Below are 19,908 nucleotides of genomic sequence, written 5' to 3'. Positions count from 1 at the left end.
TTAGGCTTCTCTTCCAGATTAAAAAGAAATTCATTTGGGATACAGCATGTTCTGAAATAGTGAACCCTAAGCAACCCCATATGACATTGATAGTTTATTTGTTTGTTATATAACCAAGGGAGCAATAGTGTAACAAACAACAGAGAAAATTGTCTGGGTGATTGGAGAAGGTGGGTGATTGTGCAAGGCACCATGATAGTGTGTAGACCCTAGACTTGGTTGGGGAGGGGACGTGTCACAAATTTTGAGTGCAATTCCTGAATCTGACACCTGGTTATGAGATGCCATGAATAAGATGCTTAACTTGATTAATCAGTTTTCTCTTTTTCTGAAATAGTAATTATATTTGAGGACCACATGACAAATGTATAGATGTTTTTATATTCTAGTGTAGGTAAAAAGCTAGAAATGGTCAGGTTGTAGACTCCCCAAGGTGGTTTAACCACTCTTGGTACATACAATACAATGTTGGATCTGGACAAACAAGTTAAATAAGAGAAACCGGAATTTTTCTCCCGTGTGTGTGTGTGTGTGTGTGTGTGTGTGTGTGTGTGTGTGTGTTTATTTCTGGTATTGGGCATGATAATGATTCTTGGAGCATAGGAATGTTTGTGGTGACATGAAAGTTAGATTCCGTAGATTAAGGTAGAATAGGTAGATAGAGCCTTGCCTCTCAAAGGAAGATTCATGGGTCAGCATTACCTGGGAGCTGCTAGAAATGCAGAATTCAGGTCTCACACTAGATTACTGAATTAAAATCTGCATTTTTAGCAAATCCCCAGGTGATTACAGTATATGCACATTTTCTGAAGCCCTGGGGCTGACATTTTCAAATCTACCCTGATCATTCCAAAGACGTCAGGATGTTGCAGGAACACTGACAGCCAGCAGCTGCTGAATGTTTTAGCACCACCTGGGGGAATGAGGGGCACAGGAGGGTTATACTAAAAAAATATGCTGCTTTCTGTTCCCAAGGAACCATTTTAGGGTGAAAGGTTCATATTCCATTATCAGTCCCATGAGCCCACCAGTGTTCAAAAATGTTTTTTTCCCAAGACTTTTATGGTGCTAAAGTCAGACTTTTCATATTGGAATAACAGACCAAAAATGACTGACAGTTATAATGTCTGGGATTGAGGGAAATATTTAGTCAGAGGAACTGGGAATTTATCAAGAGATATATATGATTTCATCTCTGGGATTCTGGTTCTGGTCACCTTTGCTCTCTGAGGACAGTAAGGGCTGCTTTATTCTGCCTGTTCTGAGTTCCATGAGGCACATATCCTCAGGCGCTCAGGGTATTCTGTCAAAAAGATCTTATTGTATTATACAGGGGAAAAGGGAGTCAATTGAGACCAAGAGTGGCTTAAATTCTCCATGAAGATCACATGCATATTTGAAAACAAGAACTACTTTTTCAGATTCTGTATCTAATACTCAAACCTTTTCTATGTGATTGCAAAGCAACTCTCCTCCAGCCTTACCAAGGTTTAGCTTTTCTTTGCAGGATAGATGAAATAATTTTTAATTTTTCTTTCTCTGTAATTCTAGGAGTTGTGACTTTACTCCTTTTTCTCCTCTGTTCCCCCCCTTCTTCCCCATGCCTGCCATGGGTTCTGGGTAAAATTTAAGGTATTTTTGGAGCTAAATGCTGTGTAATCCCTTTGAGTATGGACTCTACAAACAAAAATTGATAGTGTTGTGTGAGTAATGTGTCCATACTGCATGCTTGCAATATTTTAGGTGATGGCCTACAGAGAAAGCAGACACTTATACTCACGCAGTGTACATTTTATCATGTTGAATTTCCTTTTGACCATGGCTCAAAAGTTGGAAATATGCTGAATTGAAGGTTAGCACTATGTTGTTGATTTACTACCCCCCCCCCGGATTAGCTAGTCCACTTTTTATGTACAAAAAAAAAAAAAATGCTTTCCCCAGTAATACCACCAATCAAATCAAGTAATCTATAATAATAAAATGGTAATATGCTAATTAGACCAGACGTCTTCCGGACATCATTCTGGACGTCCTTCCTGACAAAGCCAGGGCCGGAGGGAAGCCAGCCTGGGTCGCAGGTGCCTGCAGGCGGCCCGAGGGAAGCCAGCCTGGATCCGGGGTGCTGGAGGGAAGTCGATGCCAGCAGCCGGGGGAAGGAAGGCCTACTCTTGCACGAATTTTCAAGTTCATTATAATTGTCTTCCTGAGCAGGCCGGCCTCTACAAGGATATTGCTAACATTGAAACTTTTCTTGACTTCCTATAATGGATTCCAGCTAGTAATGAAGGCTTCCTATTCTTGGATGTAGAGAATGTCTCTGGGAAGAATTAGGTTCATTTTCTTCATCGTTCATCAAGTTCCACTTAGTCCTCTTTTAAGGAAGCTCCTAACTATTCACTGGTGTCCAGCCTCCTAAACTTCCAATTTATCTTCAGCACAACCAGCTTTTGAGTAAAGCTTTACCACATAATATTTTCTCTCTTAAAGAAGCCTGCTGTATATAATGTTAAGGCGGAGTTGTCATGACTGCTATGTGTGTCTTAAGCCAAATACAGTTCTCAGCATTCCAAGGTTATGTGAATACACAGAAATAATTATTCTCAGATGTTGACATTGCACTTAGCACGTTAGTGATATAAGAAGATGTGGCTCAAAAGTCATTCATTTAAAAAAATGCAAAATATAGAGTGGAAAAAATATGGTGTGCATTGAGACACATACTATACTGTAGAAATGTTGGGGTAATTTAGCTGCTGTCATATCTTCAGAAGATATGGATGCTCTGAGATAGCATGCTTCCTGCAACACAGCCATAGGCCAGCGATGTTGTGCCTTGCTTCCCGTGCAGTAACTGCTTTTAATCACTGAGCCAGACTCCTGATTCTTGGATTCTCTTGTTGCCTAGTATGTTCTGTCTTTATGTCAGCTTGAGAATTACAAAAATTGAAAACTTCACTTAGTTTCAGAATGCAATTTTTCTATAATGCCTATAAAATGAAAATAAGACTTTAAAAGTCTCTCATCCATCTCAGGTAATTTTGGAAGGAAAGGGTTGAAAGCAGTAAGATTTAATTGTTGAGAGAGATTAAGACAAAATTGGAAAAATACTCATTTATTTTTATCCTAACATTTATACATGACATCTAATATGAATTTCATCTATTTTTATCAATTTATCTTCTAGTCAATAGAAAAAGGAGAAACTTGAAGTTTTATTATACCCACAGTATTGATTCTTTACATTTATGAAAGCAAAAATTATTTCTATCATCACTTAATCATTCAATTTTTACAGTAATATTTACCTAATAAAAATGTATTAGTTAACATTTGTAGTAAAGAATGAAAAGTTAAAGTGATGAATTCTGTGTATGATACTGCTTGGTATTTATGTTCTAGGATTTCATTTTTAAGTTTTTCCCTCCAAAAGATTTTAATTCCATAGTAATTTATATATAATGAAAAAGAAATTGGTAGGGTAGCTCCATTATCCTACAGGCTGCTCTCGACTGACTAAAAAAAATTCATGGAGTAGAGATTAAAGGTCAAAGTCTGTTTCAGAAAAGTTACAGTCAGGTGGTTAAGCAAGAACTGTTCCTAAGGACCTTCGAATTTTATTTGATCACTTAGTCAAAGAAACCTGGGCTGGGCCCTAAGTTTTTCAGGCTACAATGATCAGACTACTGGGAGGGTTTCTTTTCAAGAGCAAATTTATCTCTTAATAAGTCCTCTCACTTACACAACTTCTTGCATGCATGCTTTTTACTACAGCCAAGACAAAGGGCATCAGGAAATGCTAGGTTTACTTGTTGGTGGAATCTGAATGAAAAGCAAAGTGTTTTCCAATGGCCATGTGTTTACAAGGATACCTGTCTGCCTGGGGACATCTTTATGGTTATGGGAGTGAAGAATGCTATCTGACCAGTTGTGGAAGATTAGGTGTTTTTTTTCCCCCTCTTTCTGCTGCTGGATACAGGAGCTAAGCTTTTTAAAAAAATCAGATTATAAATTTTCTTTTAGGATTTTTCATCAACATGTCATGGGATTTGAGAAAAGTCATTTGACCTATCTAATCTTTGATTATTTATAGATAAAAGGAAGAGAACATGTCCAGTTTTGTGAAATAGATGTTTCTGCACCTTATGAATAAAAATATTACATACTAGAAGCCCGGTGCACGAAATTCATGTACTCACGAGGGTCCCTCAGCCTGATTTGTGCCCTCTCACAGTCCGGGAGCCCACAGGGGATGTCTGACTGACAGCTTAGGCCTGTTCCCTGTGGGGAGAGGGCCTAAGCCATTAGTCAGACATCCTTAGTGCTGCCGTGGAGGCGGGAGAGGCTTCCGCCACCACCACTGCACTCACCAGCTGTGAGCCCAACTTTTGGCTGAGCAGTGCTCCCCCTGTGGGAGCGCACTGAACACCAGGGGGCAGCTCCTACATTGAGTGTCTGCTCTCTGGTGGTCAGTGCACATCATAGCGACTGGTCGTTCTGGCATTAGGTCTATTTGCATATTAGCCTTTTATTATATAGGATTATATATTTTATCAGTTTATATGTTAGAATTGGATCTAATGTCTTAAATTATTCAACAATGAAGATCAGTATATTCAAGGCATTTTAAGGAAGTACTGTTGGAAATATACATGGATAGATAAGAAGTAACACTGACTAAGGAAAATATAGTACAGTTGAGAAGAATGAGCTTTATTTTTATTTTTTATCCCATAGATAATTTATAACCAAGTGCTGTGAAACAGTTAGAAAATACCTTATAGTTCAGAATTGGAAGGTATTACTTCCTGAGTGGTGGGGAGCATTCAGAAAAGTCGTTGTGGAGTATATGTCATTTGAGCTGGATCCTGAAGGGTGAGTGGAATTTGAGCAGGTGGAGACTAGGGAAAGATCAATCAAAGGCAACATCCTTAGTTGAGGAAGAATAAAAAAAATGTAGTATGAAAAGATAATGGCTTACTTATGCTATGGGTCATAGAATGCACTAGATTAACTAGTTAACCCTTACTAAGAGCCAGATACTTTACTAAAATAAGCATTTTGCTACCATTGTAATTAGGTAGTTATTAATAACTAGTGGCTCAGTGCATGAAATTTGTGCACATTAAAAGGGAATTAATTAGAGGAAATATTTTAATATTGTTAGTTGCCCTTTCTCTATAATAGAAGTGTCAGAGATGAAAGAAAATTAGTAAAATGTATATGAAAATCTCTCTCCTGTCAGAGTCTGGGGTGAGCCGCAGGACCCAGAGTCAAGTCCTCACCCACCTGCGTGTGCATCGAAATCGCGCAAGACCCAGACCTGGCCGGCCCCACCCCCGTCAAGCCCTGCAGGGCGGGGGGCACAGCCTCAGGTCCCCTGGCCCCTGGGAACGGGGGGCGTGGCCTCAGGTCCCCTGGCCCCGGCGCAAGAGTGTGATGACCATTTGCATATTAGCTCTTTATTATATAGGATAAGAAAGGAGCAAAAGGAAAGCCACCTTCCCTGCAAAACACTGGGGGAGGGATCCAATGAAGGGAAGATAGATGCATGCCCAGAAAAGTTAGGGTGACTAGAGAAGGTGCTCACTGCCACTCATAGGGAACAGAAGTCATGTGACAGAATGAGTGTGGTCACTGCAAAGGTGCTAACATTTTGAATATATAACCCTCTAAACAAAGAAGTTCTCTCTCTTTTGCTTTTGGGGCCCTTGGGACTCTTGTTGCTCGGGGTGTGCTCTCTTGTTCCCTGGCATTCTCCATTTGGACCCCACACACAATGGGCTGATGGACTGTAGCTAGCTAGGTGCTGCATTAGACCCTGCTGCAACAGGGTCTGATTTTAGCTCTCTTGAAACCCCAGCTACACGTCTTCTATGATTGGACTCAGGAAAATGAGACTTTGGAAACGCAGGGATGTAATTCCATGGAAATATCCTGCGTCCTCCTGTGTGAGTCTCAGAAAATTATTTTTCTCGGGATATCACAAGGACCCCATCCCCACTAGCAGCAAGGGGAGACAAGGCACATTTTCCTCCAGTAACAACTTCACATTTATTATTTTATTTAAATCTTCATGATAGATCAACAAATAGAATGTATGGATAAAGAATCAGGGCATCAATACAAGTATCTGTCAGAAGTTGAACTTGTAGCCAGAGATTGGGGCCTTGACACTAGCCTCTCTATCTTGATGTTGGAAGACCTATAATCCTATAGACTCTAGAGAATGATGTACATTTCATTCCATAAGCTGTGGTCACTCATGGGATGTTTTGGTGCAGGATGAGTAGTGTGTTCCTCCCAATTACTCTTTTTGTTTCATTTCACCCTCCTATTCCCACTCATTCCTCTCTTCAACCTGCCTTCAAACTACAGAGAGAAACCTTTAAGGACTATAGATCTGATTGTATAGTGTAGCTACTTACAACCTTGCAAAGTTAAGGGTCTATAGCACATGTCCTCCTCCTTCCCATGGTGTACAGGCCCTGCCAAGCTCCATAGCTTCTTTTGGAACTATTTTCCATTCTCTTAAATCCCCTTTATCTTCTCATTCTTCTACCTTCCCTAGATTAGTGTGTCCATCTTGAGGACTTTTTTGCACCCCTGGATCCCCATTCCCTTTCACCTTTCTTATTTATTGTTACTTATTGAACCACTTGTTGACCCTTTTGTTCTACAACGTAGAAACATCCAAACCTGTAGAGAATTTTTTAAGAGTTCATTTGAGCCCAAACTGATGACAATTTCCCAGAAGCAAAATCTCAAATGCTCTGGAGAATAATAGTTTTGCAGTTTCTTCTATGCGTTTGAAATTAAGAAGAGAACATAAGGGAAACTACATGAAGTGGGAGAAACCAAGGTGGGGATTGCATTATAGGATAGTTAAGATTATGTGCTCTCTTGAGGGTGGTTATGCCTTTGAGGGGTATTACTTCTGGCAATTCAAAGATGTGTTAACCTAGATTCACAAGGACAATGGACAGGGCTGGCTTTAAAAACCTCTCACTAAAGAAGTTATAGGCCTATGGTATGATAACTCACCAGGACCTACTCAGGAATTCATTATTTATTACCATACCCCTTTTCATCCATAGTTCACATAAAATTTCAAATTTATTTCCAGACATGCAAATGGAATTTAACTGTTGACACATTCCATATTAAAATGGCTTTAAAAATTCTTTTCTTTTATTCAAATTTTCAGTGTGAGCCTTACAATCACAACCAGGTATATGTAGTAATCGAGTTACTCAAGAATCTTCTAGAAACCTCCAAAGGACTTAGTGAGACTTTTAAGGCTAAGTTAGGCTGCAATAACAACAGCCACACAAAAATATTAATGGCTTATTACAAAGAGGATTTTCCTGTTATTTCCCATGTGGCGTGGCAGGAAGACTGGGCATATCACAGTTATTTCTGAAGGAAGCTCCATTTGACACATGCTTCCCCAGTCACCTGAGCAGGGGAAGAGAACATGTTAAATCACACACTGGCTCTGAGCACCTTCTACCCAGTGGGTAATGCATGACACTTGTGTGAATACATTTCATTGACCTCACGTGGCCTCACTAAATGTCCAGGGGAGTGCAATCTTCCCATGTGGAGGACAAATGTAAATATTTAGTCAACAGCACTGCTGGATGTTAAATATGAGAAATCGTGGGTCAATTCTTTTGAAATTTATGTTCATTAGCAGTTTGTAAAACTGTAGTCAAATCTAGCAGTTTGGAAATCTTATAAAAATCCTTAAAATATGATTATGTGTCCTTTGAAATCAGCATGTCAGCTTAAAACACTGAATTTAAAACATATGCTTAAACTTAACTCAATAAATGTAAGCACTTAGTGGCTGGGGAACAAAAGCATGGATCAAAACCATCTTGTCCATTGATTGTGTCATAGAAAACGGCAGTGTCACAGCAAATAGGTTGAGTTATCCTTGGATTACATATCACTTGAGGCCCGGTGCACGAAATTTATGCACTCGGGGGGAAGGGGTCCCTCAGCCATCTCACAGTCTGGGAGCCCTCGGGGGATGTCCTACTGACAGACATCCTTAGCACTGCCATGGAGGTGGGAGAGGCTCTTACCACTGCCGGTGCACTCGCCAGCCGTGAGCCCAGCTTCTGGGTGAGCAGTGCTTCCCCTGTGGGAGCACACTGACCACCAGGGGGCAGCTCCTGCGTTGAGTGTCTGCCCCCTGGTGGTCAGTGAACATCATAGCAACCGGTCGTTCTGCTGTTTGGTTGATTTGCATATTAGCCTTTTATTATATTGGACTAGAGGCCTGGTGCACAAAAATTTGTGCACTGGGGTGGGGGGGGGAGAGGGGGAGTCCCCCAGCCCGGCCTGTGCCCTCCTGCAGTCTGGGACCCCTCAGGAGATAACGACCTGCTGGCTTAGGCCTGCTCCTGGGTGGCAGAGGGCAGGCCCAATCCCTAGGTGCAGCCCCTGGTCGGGCTCAGAGCAGGGCTGACTGGGGAGTTGGGGCACTGCCCCCTGTCATGCACAGAGCAGGCCGGATTGGGAGGTTGTGATGCCACCCTCAGTCACACTCAGGGTGGGGCTGATTGGGGGGTTGGGGCACCGCCTCCTGTCACACTCAAGGCAGGGTCGATGGGGAGGTTGCAGCGCCACCCCCTGTCACGCACAGAGCAGGGCCAATCGGGGTTGGGGCGCTGCCCACTGTCACGCACAGAGCAGGGCCCATCAGGGGGTTGGGGAGCTCCCCCCTGTCACGCACAGAGTAGGGCCGATAGGGGAGTTAGGGCACCGCCCCCTGTCACACACAGAGCAGGGCGGATCAGGGGGTTGGGGCACTGCCCTCTATCACCCACAGAACAGGGCCGATCAGGGGGTTGTGGCGCTGCCACTGTCACACTCAGGGCAGGGCCGATGGGGAGGTAATGGCTCTACCCCGTCACACACAGAGCAGGGCCCGTGGGGGGGGGGGGGGGGGTTGGGACGCCGCATCCTGTCACACACAGAGCAGGGCCCATCAGGGGCTTGGGGCGCCTTTCCCTGTCACGAACAGAGCAGGGCGGATAGGGAGGTTGTGGCCCCGCCCCCTGTCACACACAGAGCCGCAGGGTGATCAGGGGGTTTGGGCGCTGCCCCCGTCACTCTGATCCCGGTGCTGGGAGGCATATTACCCTTTTACTATATAGGATAGAGGCTTGAGGGCTGGCTGGTTTGCCCTGAAGGGTATCCTGGATCAGGGTGGGGGTCCCCACTGGGGTGCCTGGCCAGCCTGGATGAGGGGATGATGGCTGTTTGCAGCTGGTCACACACCCTTCAGGGTGGGGGTCCCCACTGGGGTGCCTGGCCAGTCTGGGTGAGGGGCTGAGGGCTGCTTTCAGGCTGGCGGTTGTTGACTGAAGCTCCCAACCGCTCCTTCTTTTTCCTCTTTTTTTTTATTTTATTCTGGGCCAGCTTTAGCTCTGGCTCTAGCTCTGAGGCTTGGTATCTGGTTTGTTTGCCCTGCTATAATTGAAACAATGTATAACTTCAGCTCTGAGATCCCGGCAGGCTGAAAGCTGGTTTCTGGGGTTTTGTTTAGCTTCTACATTTGCAACATAGTACATAGTTGCTTAGAGTTGCAACTCAGAGGCCGGCAAGTCAGGCGGGGAACGTTGGAGTCCGCCGTCACTGGAGCAAGCAGGCCTCATGTTCACTTCCAGCTGCCTGGCTGCCGGCCGCCATCTTGGCTGACAGTTAATTTGCATAAGGATATGCTGATTAGCCAATGGGAAGGGTAGCGGTCGTACGCTAATTACCATGTTTCTCTTTTATTAGTGTAGATGTTTGAAGCATCCTCTTATTTGATGAAGGAGGCTATGATTGCCACTCAGAATTTCTCATAGGCAATGAGCAGAGTTTGAATGAGTCAAAATTTCACATTGAATCACTATTTTATAGGTGTATTGAATTTTATTAAAAAATCTTCTTAATATTTACTCTTCTTGGGTCTATTTTCAGTTGTCAGCACTTTTCAACACTAATTGCTGTTTTTAAATTTCCTTTGGCAAGAATAAGTTATGTAGAAATTTATTTGAGGCACATTTAATATAAATCTAGTCTTGGAGACAAATCTTACTCTATCCTATTGTGGATATATCTAACCTGTATCACTGTGATTCTCCCCCTAACATGGATATAGGAACTTGACTACCTGCATAGGTATGTAAGAGAATGTGGGTGAGAGGAGAAGTTAAAAATAGAATTATACTAGAATTATTTGCTGATATAAGCTTCTTAGGAAATATTATTATTTTTTGGGTGAATAGTGATTATTCAGTGTGATCAAATATACAGACATAAAGTAAGGAAATCTAAAAGCAGTATCTGATCGAAAAATTTGACCAGTAATTGCTTTTTTCCTGTGTTTTGTTTATATCACACAACAATAATACCTTCTTTCAATTTTTATGGGACTTAAATAGGTCTGAGTAAACCTCTTAGCTTACCTTTGCCTCAGAGTAATTGTGCTGAAAATTATCAAGAGATGTATCACCATAAATAAAATAGTAAATATAGAAATCATAAAATAAACTGTTCCATGAAAATAAAATATATTTTTTAAAGGAGAAATTGGTCTTAATTGTTGGCCTGCTTTATTCATTTAGCAGATTTTCTTATGGAACATCATTTTTCTGCCTCTCAGAAAATTTGTCCATTGTTCAGAACTCCCCCTGAATGTTTGAATTTCCAAAACCTATCAATAGAACAACTGATTTGTATTTGCCAGCTTCTGTACCTTTAAAAGATTATTCTGTTAGCTTCTTTGTGGCAATATGAGAGAAGGGAAAGAAGGAGGGAGAACCTTACAATATTGGTTTATGTAACAGGACAAGGGGTTTTAAAATTACATAGTCCATGAAAATTAAGTTCCTTTTTTCAGTGGTGTGGTCATGTAGAGGAGGTTTCAATGATGACACATCTAGGAAGTTGGGGGTTAATGGGGGAATGAGGACACATTTGGATTACCTTAACCAATAAAGAAATTAAAGATGAAAAAAAAAGAAAAAGATGACGCATCTTGTAATTTCGTTCCTTCCTGTTGTAAAATGAACCAGCACGTATTTATCAAGTATTTATTAGTTTAAGGGATCTGTGGCTGAGTTTTTATTTATGTCCCACTTTCCCTATCCCCCCTTGCCTAGCAGATCCCAACCTCTCCATCATTGATATTAGTTTTCCATGTGCATTAAATAATGTCCTTTTCCTGATAGAGATTTACACTGCCCACTTTTCCTTCCTGGCAATGAACACACATAAACAACAAGTAGTCACACTTCTTAAACTGACGAGCTCTTGCCAAAACACAGAAACAAACAAAACCAGTTGGTGGTACTGTTTTTCATCAGCCCATTTATATTCTGAGGAGTCTAGTCCAGGGGTCCTCAAACTTTTTAAACAGGGGGCCAGTTCACTGTCCCTCAGACAGTTGGAAGGCCGGACTATAGTTTAAAAAAAAAAAACTATGAACAAATTCCTATGCACACTGCACATATCTTATTTTGAAGTAAAAAAACAAAACGAGAACAAATACAGTATTTGTATTTGCATGTGGCCCGCGGGCCGTAGTTTGAGGACCCCTGGTCTAGTCCATCAGATAAATTTCTATTCTATTGAAATTCATCGACTTTATGCATCAGTCACTATTTCCTACACGTTGCTGCAAGATTAAGAATATCATTAACTTGACAACAAATTATGGACATATATAACAGTGATGGCGAACCTTTTGAGCTCGGCGTTTCAGCATTTTGAAAAACCCTAACTTAACTCTGGTGCCATGTCACATATAGAAATTTTTGATATTTGCAACCATAGTAAAACAAAGACTTATATTTTTGATATTTATTTTATATATTTAAATGCCATTTAACAAAGAAAAATCAACCAAAAAAAATGAGTCATAGGTTCGCCATCACTGATATATAAGCTCTAAATTGCCTTGTGAGTGTTCAAAATTAAAGAAATAGCCCTAGCCAGTTTGTCTCAGTGGATAGAGTGTCGGCCTACAGACTGGAGGGTTCCAGGTTCAATTCCAGTCAAGAGCACATACCTTGGTTGCAGGCTCGATACCTGGTCGGTGCTCATGTGGAAGGGAACCGATTGATGTGTTTCTCTCACATCAATGTTTCTCTCTCTCTCTCTCTCTTTCTATCTTTCTCTCTATTTTCCTTCCACTCTCTCTAAAAATAAATGGAAAAATATCAATATCCTCAGGTGACAATGAACAACAATAAACAACAATAAAAATAAAGAAATAAAGCATTAATTCCCTTTGGTCTGAACAATTCAAGACACAGCCTCAACCCCTTTATAGGTCAGGCTCTGGAAGAAGTGAATGTGATGAAATAACTGTACGTGCTCCATGAATTAACATCAAAGGTGATTACAGCAAATGTAGGAAAAGGGTGAAGCACGTCTTACATTTTCAGCCTCAGGCGTGAAGAGGAGACCTGGATAGTAATAAAAACAGGGAGTGTTTCTATTATGAACCTTGGGTGTGTTCAGAGTAAATCAGTTTGTGTTCTGTGAAAGAATCCAGGACCGGATTTGAGCCTCTGAGGATCAATAAATTTCACACTAGGAAACACCTAATCTTGAGCCTTAGAAAACACCTCATACTCTTGCCAGTTGTCAGCAAACCCATCACCACTGCTAGTAAAATAACTCCAAAAGCAAATCAAGCTGGCAGGCATCACATACATACATGGGTCGGTTCCACAGCATCACTTCCATTGGGCCCCACACTATTCTGTTTATATTAGAAACAACTACTAGAAGTCTAGAGGTAAAGACTGGCATTAAATTCTCCAGTGATGCAGGAATAAGTGTTAACAGCTGTACCTGGGTGCATTCCGCTGCCTAGTCCTGGAAATAGTTCACCATTTAAGAGAAGCTGACTACATACCTTGGGGAAAAAAAAATTTCTACCATATTGTGCAAATCCATGTAAATCTTCTCATTTTCCCCCTTTTTTTCTGAGTTAACTCACACAAGTATCTGTAAGGCTTTTCCAAATACTTTGTTAAGCCTGAAAAACGTTCCCTCCAAATTTATAGCGTGTCCAAATGGCTGCAGATTACAGCCACATGTGAGTATGTATGCATACATGGAATAAAGCCAGTTTTTAAAATGTGGGTGGTAATGCCTTTAACTGGGACTCCGACTGCTTTACACGTAGTGGGAAACATCAGGAATCAACTAGAAATTCTTTAAAAGCAAACCGAATTTTGGAAAGACCAAGGAAATGGGAATATGGCCTCACCTTTTATTCCTCACGGACAAAAATACTTCCCTCACTGTGTTTATTGTTTCTTCCAGATGATCTTTGCATACCCCGTCCATGGAGTAGAGAGTCATTGGCCTGTACTCATTTTTTCCTTCCTGGAGGTATAAATAGACTGATGACGCTCAATGCTCTCTGCAGTCGGTGCATCATTCATACCGTACATCTCCTTTCTAGGTCACAAAGCTTTTAAAAAAACCAGCAGCAGTAGCAGCATGTGAGAAGATGAGCGTGTGACCCCACCTCTCACCTCAGAGTAGTGCCTTTGATAGCATCCAGGCAGCAGGCATGGAAACATGACATTTGGTGGTTCAAGAATATCAGAGGGGAAATAGCCATTCTTACCAAATAGCTTCAAAATAGCATCGTCTGAGCATTTTCCCCTCCTCCCTTTCTCACCCACATGTCTGAAAGGAAACCCTTCCCCTCTAAAGTATTACAAAGCATTTGTATTTAGGGAGAATTGGGGGAGCCTGCTTCTCCTACTACAACTATCTGGCTTCTCCCTTTGTCCAATCGGATAATTTCAAATCACGAGAAAGTGTCAGCTCCCTCCCCCCCCTTTTTTTTCCTCTTCAGTAAAAGAAAAATGGTCATGCTTTCTGGCAGTCATTTATTATTAAGTGCCTAGTGAGAAATCGTGTCGTGTACAGTGTTGAGTGTTTTGAGATGAGGCGAGGGAGGAACGTAATTCTCTGCTCTCCTCCAGCCTCATCACTTTGCTTGTGAACTATGATCTTTAACCCAACGCTTCCCAAGAGGGTTCATTGCCTGAACTAATCTCATATTTGGGTGAGGCAGGGAACGAGATTGGTGAGTGGCAGAGTGAGTGTCCTTGGAGTTGTTGAGTTTGAGTCTTGGGCTCCAACTTTTTCAACCTTGTTCTCTTCTTAGTCTGTCAAAACGTTTTAAGGACCATCTATTCTCTCTTTGAGTAAATGTGCATTCATGCATACTATGTGCTGGACTATTTCAAGCATTTAGGATACCAGTTAACAATGGACAGATCTTCTGTTCACTTGAAATTTCATTCAGATAATATCTCAGTGGAATAAGTGTTGTGACGTAATGTCAAGCAGGCTGAGTGGAATCGGTACGTGGATATGGACCATAAGTACTACTTAATATAAGATGGCTAAGGGAGCTTGAACTGATAAGGGGACATCTCCTGTTTTCAGGGGTAAAAGCCATGTGCATGCAAATCTGGGAGAATTCATTCCAGGCAGAGAAAATGGCAAATGTAAATATCAGTGGTGAGGGCAGAGTAGGGGAACAAAGGTGACAAGAGGTCATAGAGGAGGCGGTGGGACACACCATGGAGTGGCCCTTGTAGGCCATGTTGAGATCTTCGGACTTTATTCTGACCAAGATGAGACCTCTCAGAGGACAAGCATGATCTTTAGGAGAAGATGTAGCACATAGATTATCAATGGGCCAGTGCAGGCATATGTCATATTTTGATGAATACATCAAATGTACTTTTATTTCAAAGGGAGATGCATGTCAAAATTTTGAGCTGATCAGGTCTTGCTAGGGGGTAAGAGTTGTAGCATAACAACAATCTGGTGCTAAACAAAGGTTGTGTGGGTTTACTTGGGTGTGTGAGAACTCCGCTTTGCAACTTGGAGAACACATTCAAGGCAGAAAACAAATTATAACTTACGCTGAGTCAGAGTGTGAAGGATGAGCAAGTGGAAAGCCTAGTGACCTTCTGAGAGGTGTTTCCACTTTATGAAACTCACTGTTAACATCAAGTATTTATCTTTTAATCCTTTCCAATATGTCAGCAAAAGTTGTAGTATTTGGAAGTATGCCTTGCTAACTTCAAAAAGGCTGTAGATATTTAAGAACATGGTTCAAACTTCCAGTCTAGGAAAGTTTAAGACCTCAGTGTAATAACAGCTCTCCTAAATACTGCAGTGGTATCTAATTCACCTCTACTTCACGCATTTCATGCCTTTTTTGAACATCAGTAGATCTCAAAGCAAAAGGCAAAAGAACTAGCTGATTTTATTATCAATGCCAAACAAGTCTTAAAAAAAGAAATGAAAACTTCTAAGTCCTTGCCTTTCTGGAGGAGGAACTAGATCAGATAAGGTTGGCCTAATGGAGGGATTTTTGTCCTATGACTTTGTTCCCATGGAGTTGAAAGGGACCCAGTGCCAGAAGGTTTCCTGTGAGGAAATGACAATAGCCCATCACAGCTTGGCTATTCTTCTTTAGTAATCTGATGGTCTAGAGCAGCGGTTCTCAACCTGTGGGTCGCGACCCCTCTGGGGGTCAAACGACCCTTTCACAGGGGTCGCCTAAGACCATCGGAAAACACATATTTAATTACATATTGTTTTTGTGATTAATCACTATGCTTTAATTATGTTCAATTTGTAACAATGAAATTGGGGGTCACCACAACATGAGGAACTGTATTAAAGGGTCGTGGCATTAGGAAGGTTGGGAACCACTTCCCTGGGCCTCTGAAACTTCCTCCTCCCCATGGAAACAAAGGTGAAAGTCTGAGCAGACCCTTTAACAAAGTTGGAGGGGAAAGAAAAGTTTTTGCTTCAGATAAAAGTCGAACCAGTGGTGAGGGACCACAAGGGAATGCTCTTCGCCAAATGTTGTATTTGGAAGATCAAGTGCACAAGGATCTTTTCCTAAAAGTTCACATTTAAATTCTATTTCAGTTAATTTTTTGTATGTCGTAAGATTTTTATTTAAATCATTGAGGTTTCTTACAGCAGTCCGAGCTGCCAACCAATTATCATGTGCTTTTTTCTCATGGGAAATAATCTGCCCTTGATAAGAATGAATGGTTCTCTCCATTTCTTCTGCAAGATCTTTGGCTCACTTTGTCCAGCTCTTTAGCTGCCAGGCTGTTCTCTTCATATGCTTTAGAAAGTTTCTCCTGTTTCTCTAACCCACCAATTTTCAACATTTTTATTTTAATCTCAAGGCACACTTAAACTAATCACAAAAATTCTGCGGCACACCAAAAAATATATTGCTTGCTGATCTGAAAATAAAAGGTATAATTTTGATTGATTTAAAAAAAATAGTAGTAGTAATTACTTACCCTTGTTTCTCCAAAGTGACTTTAAAAAAAAAATCAGGTGCCTATCCTTATATATTAAGGATTTCAGTACCAAGAATCAACCAATCAGATGCAACTCTGTTATATGACTTATTTATTTATGTTTCAAGACAGGGCATTCACACCGGATGGATATTGTGTTGGCTATTATCATTTTTTTTTTAACAATCCAAAGGAAAAGAGGCCAGTGCCCCTGACTAAATAGTCAGGTATTGCATGTTTAAAAAAATTCTTGCGGCACACCAGTGTGTCACAGTATACCAGTTGAAAATTGCTGCTCTAAGCAGTAATTTTCTTCTACTATTAATTTTCCCCAAAGTGTAAATTCCTTTTCTTGATACAGTTCAGTCCTTCCTTTAAATGTCTGCTTTAGTTCATGATTCTCATTTTCAAAATGTTCATTTTCTGACTGCAAAGATGCTTGTTCAGTCTAGAGATGTTTAATACGCTCTGTGAGCTCTTCCTTTGTTTTATCTACTTCAGATAACTGAGTGAAAATTTAGTTCCTTTCTTCTTCTAGGGTTTTTAAAGATGCCTTTAATTTAGCAGCATGAATATGCTTCTTCAAAGCTCCCTTTGGTTATCATTTTTTTTGAATTATTCTTCTTCCCAATTCCAAGTTATCATCCATTAAATCTTCTCCATGCGGAGCAGCACAGTATTGCATCTTTAGCAAGCATTCAGCCAGAGTTGATCTGTTTTTCTTTATCATATAGAACTTGTTTCGCATATACTTTGGAGTCTTCAAATGTTATTTTCCGTTTATTGAGCTCACTTACTTGTACTTTCCATTCAACTTCTTGTAAAAGTTCTTTCCAGCTTTCCTGAAGTTAGAAATTTTCACTCAAAGCATCTTTATAGCTATCTTAAGTGGGTCTTCATTCATTTGAAATATTTTGAAGGCTGTCATTTGGCTTCAGTGACATGTGATTTGAGTGATTTTGATTCATCTCCTACGGACTGTATCCTTTTTTAATTATCCACCGTCAATTCATCTTGTTCAGAATGTTTCGATGTCTCTTCTTTTAACTCTTTTCTCTAGAAAGAGTATTTCCTCCTCAAATGCAGATTTGGAACTGTTCAGCTTTCACAGATTGCCTCCAAACTTTGAGCTTCTGTTGACTCCTCTTCGAAGCTGGAATCCTGTAATGACTAAGCCTTCATACTGCTTTTGTATGAGGCTAAATTTTTCAAGTAGTTTACATCTTTCTTCCATTAATGTAGAAAGTGCTACAGCAAACTTTTCCTCTCTTGCCACATAAAACTGGTTTCTAATCGATCAAAAACTTCTCCATAAAAACAAGAAAACAGCAAACAGTTCAACAATAGCTGCACCTATCAGCAATTCCCACGGAAAACCATTAGGATTAGGACCTTTTCTAATATTTTCAGGCAATGCTGCCACAACCCTGGTAGTTTTTCCAGGACCAGCCCCAAGTACAGCTGAGGGGCAGTTCTGGGCTCCTTAGGTACATGGCTCAGCCAGGGCCTGACTGAGCCAAGAGTAAGCAGCAGAGAACACTCAGCTTCCATCAGAACCCAAACTGGCTGGCACCAGGCAACCGGACCAGACCACTGCAGAGCTGGTTGCACGGAGTTGTGGAGGAAATGGTGTCAGCAGGTCTCAAGTGTCCATGGAGAGCCTAGGTCTGGCCCCTATGTTACCTTTGTGTCCAGGTGATCTGAAGGAACAAGCCAGTCCCCTCAAGAGCCTGTGACTTGCCCTCTCCTTGCAGCCCCACTTGCTCTTTGGTTCAGGCCAGGCAGCTGCAGGGAGCCGGGGAGGAGGGGCAAAGCCTGTTTGTTTTTGTCTGGGTTCTGAGGTATAGCTGGATGGTGTGTGATGCAAATTTTCTTTGTTCTTAGAGACTGGCTCAGGACTATAAATGGCTGGTCTGATGTTGAATAAAAAGAGACATATGGGCACAGACATGAATTTGTCTTGTGTGAATGAGTTCCTGTCTTTGAAATCATTTTTCTAAAGCTTTCCAGATATAACTGACTAATCACCATCAAACCTTACCTTATAGAGAGAAAATTAAATATTTTAGGAGAAACACTCTCACCATGTTATGAACCTATGAAATATCATACTTTATTTATACTACTAAGAAAATCTCAGTATTATCAATTAAGAAGCAGCTAATGGCATATAAAAGAATCCTAAAATGAAATTAGAGGATTAGCCATAGCATATAAGCTCTTTGTATATAACTGTTTACTTCTGTTTCTTAGGTTCATTATACCCTATTTATTTATTTTTATTTTTTTAGAGATATGAAGTTACATATAGCTTATAAAAATTCTGTGTTTTCTTAGTTCATCAAAACTTCCTTTCTGAAGATACAAGTCGGTGAAACTGGAGGTTGCTCTACACATTTCTTCTCTTCATTAGTATGCCATTTTTTCCATTTCTACGGTGTATGTATTTCAAGAACAGAGTGTCCTTTATGTTAGTTCATATTAAGTTGTAGCCTAACACATGCTTACAACTCTGATGTGATTCCCTTCATACCAGCTTTCCAAGCTTAGTACTTACATATTCTAGAATTTAAATGTCATTAGTACTTTTATTTAAAATGCTAGCATATCCTAAATAAAATAGGAAATATACAAGTTGAACATCCTAGAGATGGATAAAATGGGGAAAGCAAATGATTCTTATTTCTTAGAAGTTGAGAGACTATATCGAAACCAGTGTTCCAGAAGAAGGAAGTAGCATAAATAATACAAATATGTGCCAAAAATATTACTCATCTTAGATCTCCCCTTGTGAGATTTTGGATTAATAAGAAACTGTGTTTATATGGAAGCTGTTTAGAGGCCATTGCTGAGTGTGAAGAGCCAATGAACTAAGTCAGCAGGTTAAAACCTGACCCTCTGGTCCATTTATTTTTCTCTCTTTTGCCTCTTGAAAAGCATGTTCCCTAGAGATCCATTCAAATAGTCACTGGGAGTCCAGAGGCCCCACCCTTTGTCCAGTACACTGAACTGTGTTATGCAACATGGAAATGGTTCCCATTCCAGTCCCTGACAGCCAACCTCGTGGAAGTCAGGCAAAGACACAGGATGCTTCCGTGGAACACAAACACTTTGCACTGACAGTTAGGAGCTGGGAAGAGAACTAGTTCTGTTCTACAAGCAAATACGTTGGGTTTTAAATTTTTTATAAAGCATGTCAACCATTAACAGCTCTAATAATTAAGAATTCTTACTGGGAATCAATAGTTTGCATATGTTTCAATATAATGAGGAGGTGGTGGAAGAGATGAAAAAGTGCCAGGTGGTGACCCATTGAACAGGGTGCTCTGAGTTGTATTTAGGTGACTGTCTGTGATATGATGCATGACCATGAGTAATATTGTGAATGTGGATTTTTTTTTTTTAGTGTAGCTTTAAGACTAAATAATGACTAGTACATTATTTTAAAATGTCTCATAGTAAGGGGCCATTTTGTCTATTTTTGTGTTTCTGGCTCTGCTTTTTTGTGTAGTTGATGCTGCAGAAAAATTCA

General features: G+C 40.7%; 1 protein-coding gene and 1 pseudogene across 3 annotated transcripts in view; one reads left to right on the top strand and one right to left on the bottom strand.

Moving 5' to 3' along the window:
- Positions 1 to 19,908, top strand: part of PDE3A (phosphodiesterase 3A) — a 253,482-nt gene that overhangs the window by 65,414 nt on the left and 168,160 nt on the right. The gene's annotated exons all lie outside the window — the stretch shown is intronic.
- On the bottom strand, positions 12,800 to 17,927 carry LOC139005367 (melanoma inhibitory activity protein 2-like; annotated as a pseudogene).

The sequence above is a fragment of the Myotis yumanensis genome, unplaced genomic scaffold, assembly GCF_028538775.1.
Source record: "Myotis yumanensis isolate MYYU_CA2020_CCGP unplaced genomic scaffold, mMyoYum1.0.hap1 SCAF_3, whole genome shotgun sequence".
In the NCBI taxonomy this organism is placed as follows: Eukaryota; Metazoa; Chordata; class Mammalia; order Chiroptera; family Vespertilionidae; genus Myotis; species Myotis yumanensis.
Note: the sequence above shows the minus strand (reverse complement) of the source record. Positions and strands in the feature narration are given on the sequence as shown.